We start from the raw sequence: 15611 nt of genomic DNA on the forward strand, positions 1-15611 counted from the left end.
CAAGAGATTAGACAGTTGAATTTGGTACTTATGGACTAAAACACATCATGATTGCAAAGAATAAGGTCTTGGCTATTCCCATTTCAAATTTGAAAGCAATAGCTGTAAAATTGAGCATTTTACAGCATATTCCATAAGGTATGGGTTGTGCGTTTTTCAGAGTGACATTTTTGGAGACACTTGGACAACCCTGAAATATGCAATAACTTCTGAATGCTTCATCCTACAGACATCAATGAGGGCTCTAATGAAAGCTTACACTTAGAGGAATTAGAATATAGAGCCAAAGCCACTCTCCCTGTTTTAGAAATTCATATTTTATCATAAAAGCAATAAAGAGTACACTAAACGTGTGCATTATAAACAGTAGTCCAAACCAGTGCTATAGTCAACAAACATTTTAATAAACACACAAATATTACTATATATACTATATACATACTATATTTAAAATAAAAATATTAAATAAAACTATTTACATACTCATGGCACATTATTATTTTACATGTTCTTTTCTCTGTGTCAGTCATCACGGTTTACAAAGGCATGGTACACACTTGACTGGAGTTTTTTCATGGCACTATAGCCTTTTATAATCTTTTCTTTGTGTTTTGGCAATGTTTTGAACAAAAAAACCCCATCAAAACAGCAATAGCACACATAAAACATCTTTATACATGAGCGCACAGAAATCCTGAAACCACAAATCTGTCATTCGAAGGATGCTCTGTTTTACAGAAAGAACATAGACCCCTCAAACTATACATCCACGTGTTCAGAATTTCATTGGCTAAGCGTCTGTAGCGTTATTTTTATTCTGTGAGCTGATAGGTTGGATCTGTTGTCATCAGAATGTGGGCAGGAGCTTGTGCTAGTCTGTGACACTCATTGGCTATTCCTTGCTACAGACAGCCGTCACAGTGTCCCAGTTGGTCAAGTTAGGTGTCAATCAAAGCCTAAGACCCGGAACTTCCGATTTGGAGCAAAATGGAGGCTCTATCGGCAGTTACACAGCTAACAGGAGGCAACAAACAGTGTTTACGTTTTTTCAAGAAAAGTTTAGGCTCTGTTTTTGGTGCCCTTGTGGATACGACTCGTGTTTTTGACCTCATGGATGTATTGGATTATATTCACTGGACTGTTACGGACAGAATGATGCCAAATTTGTGGAGAATTATGAAGATTTGGAGTCCAGACGAGCGGTCGAAGGTAGGAAAGTCAAATTACTAGTTTCGGCTATCAGCTTACAATACCCTGCGCTGTATATGCTGTGATTTTTGTACATGGCAATGGCATACATGGTTAGAAAGAGGAGAACCGTGGCTTTCTTTTAATGTTTCGTATGTGTGTTTGACAACATAGGGACGGAGAAATTTGACTGTATATTGTAAGAATTCTGCGCGACGGCCCTTGATCGGGCCGCGGAACGTTAAAGGGTTAAAATGCTAAGGCATGAGAAGTAAAAATTTCTGAATTGTTTATCTGGCACTGCATCATATTGTAGCCAAGATGGTCATCAAGCAGCTCTGTGAGATGAGAAATCTAAATTAACTGAAAATTGGTTGTTCAATAAGACTGGATGAAATCAGTACTGCAGATTTTCAGTTAGGTCCATGTCAGTGACACATTTCTTGTAATTTTGCCTCTGTACACCACCACGGTTGACTTTCAGTCAGTCAAGCTGTAACTGTTTTGCATGAACTCTAGGAATTATAGCACATTTTATTCATACTCCTCCATTTTCAAAGGCTCAAAATTGATTGGACAAACTAACAATTTTAAATACAGGGCTGGTTTTTAAGACTGGGATGAAAATAATTTGCAGTCAGTGAGTGCCTGAAGTCTAGAGCCCATGGATATCACCAAATGTTTCCTCTCTGCCAGTGACCTTCACTTGCTGGCTGTCTGTGGATCTCTCTGCCTTCAGTATCTGAAAAGCATGCTCTGCTGGGTTGAGATCAGGTGACTGACCTGGACATAGAAGATTATCCCATTTCTCTGGCTTGAGAAAGTGTTGGGTTGCTTTTGCAGTATACTTTAAGTCAGTATCCATTTGCACCGTGAGGCACTGGTCATATTAGTTTGGGTAAAAAGGGAACAGGCCTCACCTGGCTATAAAACTGCTTGTCGGTCAATTGGCCAATTACTGTTGAACCTCTGAAAATGGGTGACTGTTTTTTTTTTTTTTATCAAATCACTTCGATTAAAGCTGAAAATCTGCACTTCACTCGCATATTGTTTTTGATTTTAAAATCCACTGTGATGGTGAACAAAGGCAAAATCACAAAAAGTTGACATTGACTTAAACTTGTCAACCTGACTATTTCAGGCACAACATATTTTGTGGAGAAAGTGTTTCAAATTTTACTCAGTGGGAATTGTACAGTACTTGCACAAAGATGTTCACTTGATGGCGAGCAGCGTCGACCATTTAGCACCTAAAAAGAAGAGCGATTTAGGTTATGGCGCTGCTGTTTTATAAATTTGGAGAAAGAGTTGAGAGATTTTTATGTTTAAGGCAACTCTTTGCTAATGGGTTTGGCATATCAAATAGAGGATAGAGAGCCAGTGTATCTGCCTAGCTACTGGTTTATAGATCCTTTTAAAATTAAACTGCTGCATCTTTGAAATTAAAGCGTACGGTTGGCAGCTGAATGTTGTTTTGAGCTGTTGACAGATTTATGTGGATCATGTGTGCGTGTTCAAAAACGGATTTGACACATTTGGCATCACTCAAAAGAAAAAAACTGTTTGCTTCTGCTCCGAAAAGGGAAAAATGAGAATGCAATTAATGCGACCCTGAAACACTGAACTCTACCTGCGCCGCTGCTCTGAATTTGTCCTGGTTTGTTACTTAATGCAGATTTTAAACCAGAATTGGTAAGAGGTGGAACTCTGAAATGAGTTTAGTGTTTTAAGGCACACTCCACTCTGTACTTGGTTTCTCCTAAATGTGAGGGGCATTTTCTCTCATCCTGCAGGTATTCATGTGTTTGTTGGCGTGTTAGCCTCTCTGAACATTACAAGCAGATAAACACAACAGATGGATATTTCTAATATTGTTTCACAAGACAAATGAGAAAGTTGACCCGACCATCATTAGTTTACTCAGTCAAGCATGTTTGAAGAATTACAGCTCTTATATAAGAATCTGCAGCAGCTAGTGAATCATTATCCCCAGCTGACATTTGTATCCTCCATGCCTTGCAAGAATTCACTGCTGTCCTCTAGCTGGGCTCTAACTTCCCTATCCATTAACACAAGCGTCTTCCTATAATTATGAAATTGTCTCAACAGATGGAGCTAGAGAGTCGTAATGCTTTCTAATTAGAGCCAAGACACTGGAATGATGTGCAGTGACTGATTTTTGTGCTTCCATGGACCGTCAAATTTCTTTGTATCTCACGCTCCCAGAGGACATTTTTGTGGCTTTATGCTTTAGGAAATTTCTAGGCCACATACAAAAAAGAAACAAATTTGTTGAGGGCAATAGCCATATGCTTCACGCTGTGTTTGCCAATTTATAGACTTGCAGAGGAGAGGGAAGGCACTGCAAAGACAATCCAAACTGTTACAGTGCTGTGCACCACATCAGATAACTTTTGGGAGCTGTCAGTCATGCATGGTGTAAATTGTAATCTTCAAAGAGACTCTGGTAGATTACATGCAATCTTTAGGCCACTCTAAGGGATAGATTCCATTAAGGGTCCTATAAACATCCACTCTCCACATCAGTGAGACAGAAATAAAACCATGCTAATGCACATTTTATGCATATGTCAAGCATAGGCGGATGCCCCTGTGTCATCTGAAATCTGAAGACTCTTTATGAATATTCAATCCAGCCATGAAGTGGAGAGTTGCCCTGAAGGGGAGGAAGTGGAGTGGCGAAAAGTGTTTATGATTAGAGCTCAGGAGTTAAGGAAATCATAAGAAATATGTATTATAATGAAACCTACAGGAGCAAAACAGCTCATGAACATCTATTACAGGGTTGGGTTGAGTGAAATTAGGCCCTGATAAAAACCATTTATGTGCAGATATTTTCAACAATTGCAGGCAAAAGGGGCTTTGGGAGAAAGTATTCCCTTGATGTTTCCAGCACCGGGGCTGTTTTTTACACTACAAAATATATCTACTCACAGGCCACTTCATTAGTTACACCTTGCTAGTATTGGGTCCTTCAGAACTGCTTTAATTTTTCATGACATAGATTCAGCAAGGTACTGCAAATATATTCTTCTCTGATTTTGGTCCATATTAATGTTCTAGCATTACACAGTTGCTGCTGATTTGTCAGATGAACATCCATGATGTAAATCTCCTGTTCCACCACATCTCAAAGCTACTGGATTAAGATCTGGTGACTGTGGAGACCACTTGAGTACAGTGTGGTCATAAAGGGATGGACATGGTCAGATAGTCTGTGGCATTTAAACAATGTGCCATTGGTCCTAAGGCGCAGAAAGTGTGCTAAGAAAATGTCCCCCACACCATGAAACCACCAAAACCAACCTGAAACACTGATACAAGGAAGGACGAATCCATGATTTAATGTTGTTTATCTCAAATTATGACGGCTGACAGGAATGGTACCCAGTGTGGTCGTCTGCTACTGTAGCCCATCTGCCTCAAGGTTCAACATATTGCGCATTCAGAGATGCTCCTCTGTATACTTGAGTTACTGTTGCTTTCCTATTAGCTTGAAGCAGTCTGGCCATTCTCCTCTGAGCTCTGACAGCATCAAGGTGTTCTCACGCAGAGAAGTGCTGCTCACTGGATATTTTCTCTTTTTTGACCATTCTCTGCAAACCCTAGAGATCCTTATGTGGGAATATCCCAGTAGATCAGCAATTTCTGACCAGCCCATCTGGCACCAACAACCATTCAAAGATGCATTGGTTGATGCGTTGTTGCCATGTGACTGACTGATTAAATATCTGCACCAACAAGCGGTGTACAAGTGTACCTGATATAGAGACTGGTGAGTGTATATTTTACTCTAAATAATGACTTCAGTTTCAGTTCTCAAGAAAGAAACAGCAAAGATGGTAGTAGAAGTTTAATTTCTTTTCAAGTGGTTTTTATCATATTTGAGTGGTGATTCTATACATACAATTTTTATGTCCCAGTAAGTCCTGAGAGGCATTTCAACATAGCTGCTGATTGGTGAGACTTGCTTCTAAAAGAAGGAAAAAAAAAACAAACAAACTTATGCTAGTCCACTTGGAAAATTTGGGAAAACCAGCTCTGGGCATTGACTCCATCTTTATGAATTCAGAGCCCAAACCCTTTCAGTGATGGTAAAGCGACTCATCTTTTATCGTTATTGTCTTAATCTGCTTAAAAGTAGATCTAATTAAATTATCTCATTATCACTGAATAATAGATAATCTTGAGTTCAGTCATATGATGAAATGATGTCCAGTTAATAGAAGCTTGGTTATAGTGTATATTAAGTATCAAGTAGGTTTCTCCTGCAGCCTTGTTTTCAAAGCAGACATTATGTGCAAAAGAAACTCCTGAGGCATTAGATTTTACACCTTTAATCCATGCATAACAAACATCACTGATAATTAAGAAATATGTCTAAAAGTGAACATTTTACTTTGTTCTACTTGGAACCAGTTTATTGATATCAAATGGTAAAACTCAAATCTGCATTACAGACAGGTAACACAAAACAGATCTCATGAGCTTATATGATTGTACCCTGCAGCCTAATTAAACATTCAGCTGATGTGCAGCAGTGTGAAATAAGCCCAATTTCTAATCTCTCTTTTTCTTTTAACTGATGAGAGAAATTTATGGCACTGTAATCACTAAATACTCAGCAAATGTCACCAGGTAAGTGCAAACCTTGGAGCTGGGCAGGTAGTGTTGGGTGAGTTTGTAGAGCTTTTTTAAGCTTAAACAGACTTGAAAAGGAAAAGTATGGGGAAATGACAGGCTAGAAAACCAAAACAAGGAGCTGAAAGGTGCTACAGAGCTGTGCAGAGCTTCACGGGTTTGGGTTATATTTCTCTGTGGGTTCATTACAGCAAGATTATTAATATAAGGGTGCTAGGTTAAATGGTTTAACTTAATATTCTTTTGATGTGTACTAACTCTTCTCACCTTTTTCATCTTTTTTAACAGTGCAGCTCAGCTCGCGTTCACCTTTTCAATATTCCTGTCGCAAGTGAACGCATTAATGTCACGAATATCAACGCAGCTCTCAGAGAGACACTCAGACAGCTATTCTCTGCAAACCCCCGGACCCATCGGCAATGCCTCGGCGCAGAGGGGCTTAAGCAGAGTTGATTATTCGTTCACACCAAACAGGTTAGACTGTGGCTGATGGCCAGCCAGCTCCACCCAGATTTACGCTCTTTGCAGGATCGTTTGGCTTCTGTATTCATGATGGTGCATCTTCTTTTGCTCCCAGCATGCACTTGGCATTCTTTCCATCTAGCAGCCTTGGCTGAATAGAAAATAATAATCCCCTGACCAGCAATTCCTCTAAACCATTTGGCTCATAACTGCATGAAGACCAGGGTGATGCTTCAGAGTACGGCATGCAGGGGATGATTGCACAGGGCTGCTGGGTGGACTATTGATTTAAAGAATCAGGGAGAAAGAAAGCCGTCTGCAAGGTAAAGATTTGGGTAGACTTTTTCAATAGCCCCTGTCTCTCCCTTTCCTCCTCCCTTTTGTCTCTTCCTCCAACTCTTCTACCTCCTCCCTCTTGTCTCGTTCTCTCTGCTGTCCTGCTACCAACACTACTCTGTAATTTAATCCATTTAGTCATGGCTCCAGATCAATATCCATTTTCCTTGGCCTTAGGGAGAGCCTCTTGAATCTGCTTGTTTCAAACAGTGGTTGTGTTGGCCAGCAGGGGCTCCTGTGGGCCTGCCAGCTGATGATACAGATGTACTACACAACAGTATCTGGGAAAACAAAGCAAGACTTGCAAATCATCTCACACTTACTGCTGTAGCAACACGGGTCTAGATGTTGCAGCATGACACACGCAGTCACATTTTAACCCGTGTTTTTTTGTTTTTTACAACTTATACCACTTCCAAGATTTCCTTCTTGATCACAGTGAACAATACTCTTACTCTGAGATGATGAAATGCAACGCCTAGTTGGTTAGTATATGAATGACACTGAATCTGATTCAATTAAAGCTAATTTGATGAGTGGGCCTTGCCAGTGACACGGAGAAAGTTGGAATTATTATTTCTTCTCCCTCCAGGATTGATTTATTGTCTCCACAGTGGGGCATACTGGGATGGGAGATGAAGAGTATTTACTATTACTATAAGAAGATTCAATCATGAACAGCCTGCTAAAGTGTCCTTGAGCAAATACCAACGCGCCATCGGATAAATGTCTATATTTAACTGAAGAGCTAGTGATTCGCTGCCACTGGGTGAACAATTTGAGCACATATAACATTGTTAGCTGCCCTATTTCAGTATAAAGTGTCTTAAGCCTGCCCCGTGGGTGCCACCGGCCAGCTGTACCCTCTGTGGACACTGACAGTGATTCTCCTTCACCTGCTCCACCGCGTTGTGCATTGCCATGTTTTATAAATAACTGTGTGTTAAATATTCATCTGTTAGCATTTGCATATAAGTATTTTGCACTTTACAGCTGAGTTTCATAAAGTCAAAAGGACAGGCAAAGAGTTTACTCTAAACTACTGATATGGTTAGAACTGTCAGGCATTTTAAGTTAGCACAATAAGGCCCAAAGGAAACATTATATTCACCTGCTGCCATATTATTTATAGTTCAACAGCTCATTAACACAAATATCTAATCAGCCAATCGAATGGCAGTAACTTTAGGCATGCAGACAAGGCCAAAACAACTAGCTTGAATTTCAAACTGAGCACCAGAATGGGGAAGAGATGTTATTCAAGTCACTTTACATTCAGCTGGTGAAATAAGTCTAATTTCTAATCTGTGTTTTTTTTTATTTTTTATTTTAATGGCACTATAGCCACTAAATACTTAACAAATGTCACCAGTTAGGTGCAAACCTTACCATGTGGAGCTGGGCAAGTAGTGTTGGGTGAGTCTGTAGAGCTTTTTTAACCTTAAGCAGACTTTAAAAGGTAAAGGAAAAGTATGGGAAGCGTTACAGGCTAGAAAACCAAAACAATGAGCTCAAAGTTGCCACAGAGCTGTGTAGAGCTTCACAGGGATGAACATGGCATGCTTGTTAGTGACAGATGGCCGGTCTGAGTATTTCAGAAACTGCTCATCTACTGGGATTTTCCTGCATAACCATCTTTACAGAAAATGGGCCAAAAAAGGAAATATCCAGTGAGCGGCAGTTCTCTGGTTGAAAATGCCTTATTGATGCCAGAGATCAGAGGAGAATGGGCAGAAGGCTTCAAGCTGATAGGAAGGCATCAATAATCAATAACCACTCATTATACACAGGGCGTAGGAATGAGTTTCCAATTGGGGGGACACATATCGGAAACCTGACAGATCCATAAATACTCTGAGAAAGCATTAAAAAAATGCTATTTGATCTTTTACTTTCTTATTTTTCAAATGTTTCTTGGAAAAAATAGTGTTGTGTACACTTATATGATTGCATGTATAATTTACATATGTATATGTTTTATAATTGTAGGACATGGGCAAACTGGCTTGATCACAGATAAATGTTACCAATGCACAGATAATTGTTACCAGTGCACAGATAATTGTTACCAGTGCACAGATAAATGTTACCAATGCACAGATAATTGTTACCAGTGCACAGATAAATGTTACCAATTCACAGATAATTGTTACCAGTGCATACTTACCAATGCACAAATGTTACCAGTGCACAGATAAATGTTACCAATGCACAGATAAATGTTACCAGTGCACAGAGAAATGTTACAATACACAGATAAATCGTCCCTTTAGAATTATAAGGTTCTGACATTTTTGACAAACTGAGTTATTGTTATTATACTTATTTGCTGACCACTTATGAACAATATGTAAGAGATTTTTTTCAAATACCGTATTTTCCGGAGTATAAGTCGCACTTTTTTTCATAGTTTGGCTGGGGGTGCGACCTATACTCCGGAGCGACGTATATATGACATTTATAACACATGAACCAAAATACTCCAGCCACTTGACATCTCCGTGAACTGCAGCTTTAAGGCAGTCTTGCGTAACCTGTGGGCGCAGTGGATGATGGATGGAGAGCACAGCTTAACGGCAACTGGGAGAATGCGCCACCCAACTTTCCTGGAAGTCATTGGATGGATCAAGAAAACATGGGCTTCAGTGACAAACCATCCTGTTGGGATTCAGAAAGGCTGGAATAATTGGAACTGCAGCTGACGACGAGTCTGACTAACGCGACACAAGAAGAGGAAGCGGCGCTTCGTCTACGGAGTGTACGGAGTTGTTAGAAGTGACACCGAGGATGAAGAATTCAATGGATTGATGGTTTGGTTAACTTGTTAGTATGTTCTTTATGCTATGGTTATCTGAATAACTTAATGTTACGTTAACATACCGAACACGTGTTCGTTGTGCGTCATGTAGCTGAATGTGCTACGTTAGCATAACGTAGGTGTAACCGTGTTCGTCCTGTTCTTTAATCCATTATTATTTTAAATTGCCGTTCAAGATGGAATTTCTGCTCTGGGTCTCGAATTATATAGTCCAGTGCGACCTATATATGTTTTTTTCTTCTTTATTATGCATTTTTTGGCTGGTGCGACCTATACTCCGGAGCGACGTATAGTCCGAAAAATACGGGTATATATATTTTTGGGCGTTTATTCACAAAATAATAAGGTTCTAACTGTAAACTCAAGCTTTAACTTAGTACTATAAGGTTCTATCTGTCAACCCAATAGGCACTTGAAATGTTCACAAGAGAGCCAATCAGGCTGCTTCTTTTTTGTAATGTTGGTGCCCAATGTCAAGCAAAGGAGCAGAGGAGATGCTAGAGAAAATGTTTCATGGTAAGCTGGGGCTGTTTACAAGACATCTAAAGCTTGAGGATTTCAAAAATGAGTTGACAAGAGACAGAAGTACTAATGGCAGGAAAATTCTTAGCTTTTGATTTCTTTTTTTTTAGATTGCACTGAGCTGTTTCTTTGCACTGTTAGCTACGAAGCTAGCGAGCTAACACTAGTTTTGTATTGTTTGTCTGTGGTCAGTGCTAACATAAAAAAAAACAATGTAGTTGGTAATATTGAGAATAGTCAAAGGTCATAATATAAGTTACCTCACTTATAAATATTATGATTGAAGAATGACTTCAGATTTTAATATATTCTATGACCTAGCAGTGGTACCATGCTAATGAGCTCTGTCTATTTTATTTCTGTAATCAAACTCCAGAAGAGCATTGATTGTACATTTTTCCTGAATAAATACAACCGAAAGAAAACAGTTCATTGTCAGTGACATTTTTAGAGCAGAATTATTTTAATTAAAGATCCAAGTTTTAAAAAATCTACCTTTTAAGTGGGATGAGTTTTTATTTGGATTTTTTTACACAGTGGACATGAACTCAGAATCTAAATGTTTATTCAGAATTTTAAAGAATGCTTTTTCAGGTAGACTGCAGCTTGTAAAATTTAAAAGATCTAGGCTAAATGGGGAAAAAAAAAAAACCCCATTGTGGTAAATTATCCAGAATTTGTTTGACTGTCTGTACAAATTTTATTGAAATTTGAGTTTTTTTATATGTCAAAGTGTACGTCTCCTAAATTTATATCAAATGTTTATTTGTTTCTATTTATTTATTATAAATTTTTATTTTACTTGTTGGTTTTCATATAATTATTACGGAACCCCGCAAGGGACATGGGGAAAAAAAAAAAAAAAAAAAGAGGCACTTTTGCGAGATCTCGCAAAAGTAACCGGGATCTCGCAATACTTTTCAATTTAAGGCCAGCACTTCCGGGTGAGTCTTGCGACCTTAGAAACAAACACAATAATGGAGGACGCAATCCATGGGGGGAATTACATAGATTTTATTTCAATCTTGGTTTAAACTATAAGACATTACGTCGGTGCTTGGCAGTAGACACGGCTTTCATATTAGTGAGAGACATCTGAAGAGAGTTCTCAGCGCAAGGGGACACACTCATCGCAAAGCGTACTTGACCTCGCAGCCTTGGTTGATTTCATTAGCAACGAGCTGCAGTACTCTGGACCAGCTTCACGGATACCGATGGATGTACGCTAAATGCAGAGGAACAGGACTACGTGTAAGAAAAAGAGGATGTGCGCTTGGTATTGAAGGAGATGGATCCCCGAGGAGTGCATTAAATTGTACAATTTTAAATTGTGTAATAGATGTTGTGCAGCAAGGCGGCATGGTGGTTAACACTACTGCCTCACAAGCTCGATTGACATCTAGGTCTAGGTTCAATTCCACCTTGGCCCGGGTCTCTCTGTGTGAGTTTGCATGTTTTCCCGTGTCTGTGTGGTTTCCTCCCACAGTCCAAGCCAGCATTTACTGGGGTTATGTAACCCGGGTAGAGAAAGTGCTCTATTTCTCTTCTTTTATTTGTTTTATGTATACATTTATTTTGAAAAACATTTTATTTGAAAAGAGGAAGTGTTTGATCCATCTCTCTTTGAGTTTACATCCTGTTTGACGGTCGTTGCTAATGATCGTGCTGCGTGAGCGAGGTTTTCGCCCACACGTTGCTGACCGAGCATCGTAGAAACTTTCCAGTCTCTGAGCACGAAGCAGAGAGGCTGCACGACGATTCCTCTGTTGTGTTCTACTTATACACCATCTTGGTGAGTCGTTTTCATGAAAGTTGATAGTAGGTGTTTGATGCGATACGCAGGTGAGCGCAAAATGCTAACGATACGCTACTAGTAGCATGCTAATCGCGCATGCTAATTAGCTGCAAAAACTTGTCTAAAATATTGTTTGAACATATTTTAAAGTCATTTGGAGTTTTATTTGAGTTTGTGACATTGTGATGCAGCGCACGATTGTTTTTGTATTGTGTATGGTCATTATAAATGTGTGAAATGTTGCTCAACACTGTGCTAATGGGTGCTGATACTAGGCAAGCACGTGTTGGATGCTATGTAAGAGAAACCTTACATTGTTTACTGTTTGAGAACTGATTTGAGAGTTTTACCATTTTATTTTATTACCTGCCAGGTAACACAAATGGTGAATTTTATTTCAATTGGTAAAGTAATTGATAATTGATTAAAATGAATCATAATTTCATGATTGATAAACAGATAAGATAGAAATTCATGATGCTTATTTACATGGGTAAAAACTATTTCATGTATAGCAGTTATTGAGTTGGAAAGAAAACATGCATGTAAATTAATGCTATGACTAATGGTATTATTGAAAACTGATTGATTAATGAGCTATAGCTAAGATAGAAGATTCTAGATGATACTGATTACTAGTCGTATGCAATAATACTATTATTGTTATACAGGCTAGGTTTCTAATGCTGATTTAGAGACCATCTGGTTGGACTGAATGGATTTCTCCTTGATTGGAGATGGCGAGCCTGAGCCCGGAACTGGATTCCTGAACGGAGAACCACATTCGTTTCTTCAGCACTGATTGCATCTTGTGGTAACTACTCACCACAAGATCTGGAACACTATTTGACTGAAAAGAAAAAAAACTGAATGGTACCAGACGACTAAACAAAGACAGACTCTGACTAAACAAACTATGGGTACTAATGGGAACATGAACCAACCTGATGTGGACTTTTGAATACCAGTTTGTGAAGTTGAATTCTTGTTTATGCTTTTGTTCCATGTTTAAAATATACTAATTGTCTAACTCATTTCCTGGCTCCAGCTATTTCCTTGCGTATCACTCCTAGCTTACAATACCTCATCCGAACCTAGATGCTGGTCTGTTACTCTTACATACTTAGACCTAGTTTAAGTAAAGGGTTACATAAGAGCAAACGTGGCGAGCCAGCCAGGAGGTATTGGCTACTTAATCTGCAGTAGTAATTGCTCAAAATGGAGATTATTCAAAAACAATCAATTAAGATCCCAAATGCAGTGATTGTGAGTGGAATAGCTGGAGATGAGCGAGATGATGAGGTGGTTGACTTCTTAAAACAATATGGATCGGTTGCTAGAGTCATAACTGTAGATGACCGCACCTCAAAGCTTTTCCCGAGTTTTATTGTGGAATACAATACAGGAGCCGCTGTTAAAGCTCTAGACCCATTGCCATGTACTCATGTGTCTGATAGTAGTGTTACCTACCAGATCCGGTCTCTGGCCGATCGTGTACACACAGAGTGTTGGTGATAGCACTACAAAGTCGTATCTCACTGATATTCACAACCTAGCTAAGATGAGTGGGAGGGAATATGCAGACGTCTGAAGGATGTGATGTCCCAAATTAACGAGTCGATCAAAGATCTTGTGAATAATGTACCCGACCAAGCAGATGTACCTGATAACCTACCTGAGTCTCCACGGGTCGAGCCACAGCTCCCTGCAATGGCCACTAACATTAAGGTGCACAACAAAATCCTGACAGTCCATCACATTCTGCTCCCAGTAGTTTTACTCGGAGTGTGCCAGCCCTCCTTGCACATGAGCTCAACCCACCTGAAGTGCAGCGTGTCGTGGTTTGAGCATATTGTAAAGAGAGATGACTTCGCAGTGCCAGCAGTCTTCTCACAGACTACGGCCTTTTTCTGGTAAAGAACCCCGTCTTGCTTCCGAACCTGATTTTGATTCCTGGCGTTCCAGTGTGGAATTAATCATGACGGATCCTGCCATAACAGAACTGCAAACAAACTCGCCGGATTCTTGAGAGCCTCTTGCCCCCAGCAGCTGATGTGTTAAACATTTGAGTCCTAACAGCTTACCTGCTGAATATCTTCAGTTGCTAGATTCAGCCTATGGTACTGTACAAGATGGGGGAGAACTGTATGCCAAGTTTCTCGACACCCTTCCAAAATCCAGGGGAGAGACCATCAGCATATTTGCAGCGTCTTCAAGTAGCTTTGAATCTTGCTGTAAAGCGAGGAGGAGCCTCAGGCAATGACGTTGACCGGCATCTTCTCACGCAATTTTGTAGAGGTTGTTGGGACAATTCCCTTCTACTGAACTCCAGCTAAAACAAAAGAGAACAATCCCCCAAGCTTTCCTGAGCTTCTGTTGTTGTTGCGTACAGAAGAAGATCAGTATGCTGCTAAAACCAAGCGCATGAGACAACATTTGGGCCATCCAAAGCAAAAGTGACATCATATGCGCAGTCTGCTAAAGGTTACTTGGACGATGAGAATGACAACATTGCTACCCTAAGCACAGTTGCTCAAGAGCTCTCTAAACAAGTTGCAGAAATTCAAAGTCAGCTGGTAAAACTAACTGCAAAGCCATCGAGACAGAAAGCCAAAACTCAAAAAGTATGTCTGCTGCGAAACTGAAAGAGAAACAGAAACTAGATAAAATCGCCAAAGAACCTACTGAACAAACGGTTAAAGCTCAAGCTCAAACCTAGACCGTGGTATTGTTTCCAGTGGGCGAAGATGGTCACATTAAGCCTCACTGCGAAAACAAACCAAATCCAGAACTAGTCACAGAAAACGGAAGCTACTTAGAGAGAGACAGAAGAAGTGGGAAACTGAAAACCCCACAGTTGCTACTGAACAGTTAAACTGCAGTCAGTCTCTGTTATGGGGCGAATGGAGGCTGTAGCAAGACAATCCAGTCCCAATAAAGCTAAACGCAGACTACATGCTAACCTTAAGCAATCTGTTGCTAAACGGCAAAATTATTTGCCAAAGGGGTTAGTTGGATCCAAATGCACAGCTTCAGTGAAGATAGCTGGTGTTAATGTAAACTGTCTTCTTGATTCAGGGTCACAAGTGACTACCATTTCAGAGTCATTTTACAAGCAGAACTTCCCAGACCAAAGTCTCAAACCCCTCTATAACCTATTAGAAGTAGAAGGTGCCGCTGGACAGCCTGTTCCCTACTTAGGTTATATAGAGATTTCTATTACCTTCCCAGAAGAGTTTCTTGAAATGGAGGCTGAGATACAAACCTTGGCTCTTGTCATTCCAGATGTTCACCCTGAAAGCCAGATACCAGTGTTAGTTGGGACCAACACACTTGATATTCTGTATGAGATGTATTTAGGCACTAAAACACCTGATCACTCACCAGGCCCTTATGGCTTCAAAGCACTTCTTAAGACCCTTGAACTAAGGCACGAACATGCTAACAATGGTACTATAGGGCTAGTTACCCTATCAGGCAAGACTGCAGCTGTCATCCCAGCTGGTCACACTGTAGTTTTAGAAGGGTCCGCCAATGTCCATTGTGCCTTTACCAACAGATGTGCCCTAGTTGAACATCCCGACCAGTCCTCCTTGCCTGGAGGCCTTTGTGTTAAGAGTTGTTTGATAACTCTTCCCTCTCGAGCTCCATACAAAGTTCCTGTGGTTATCACTAATGAGTCAGACCAAGATGTTGCTATTCCTCCTACTCGCGTTATTGCAGAGTTGGGAGCTTTTCAGTGCATTCTCACACAGCACAATGTCGTCAATGCAAGTGAGCCAAGCAGAGATAAAGAGTCCCCGCTGAGTTTTCATTTTGGTGATTCCC

This window comes from Archocentrus centrarchus, chromosome 5 (assembly GCF_007364275.1).
Source record: "Archocentrus centrarchus isolate MPI-CPG fArcCen1 chromosome 5, fArcCen1, whole genome shotgun sequence".
Lineage (NCBI taxonomy): Eukaryota > Metazoa > Chordata > Actinopteri > Cichliformes > Cichlidae > Archocentrus > Archocentrus centrarchus.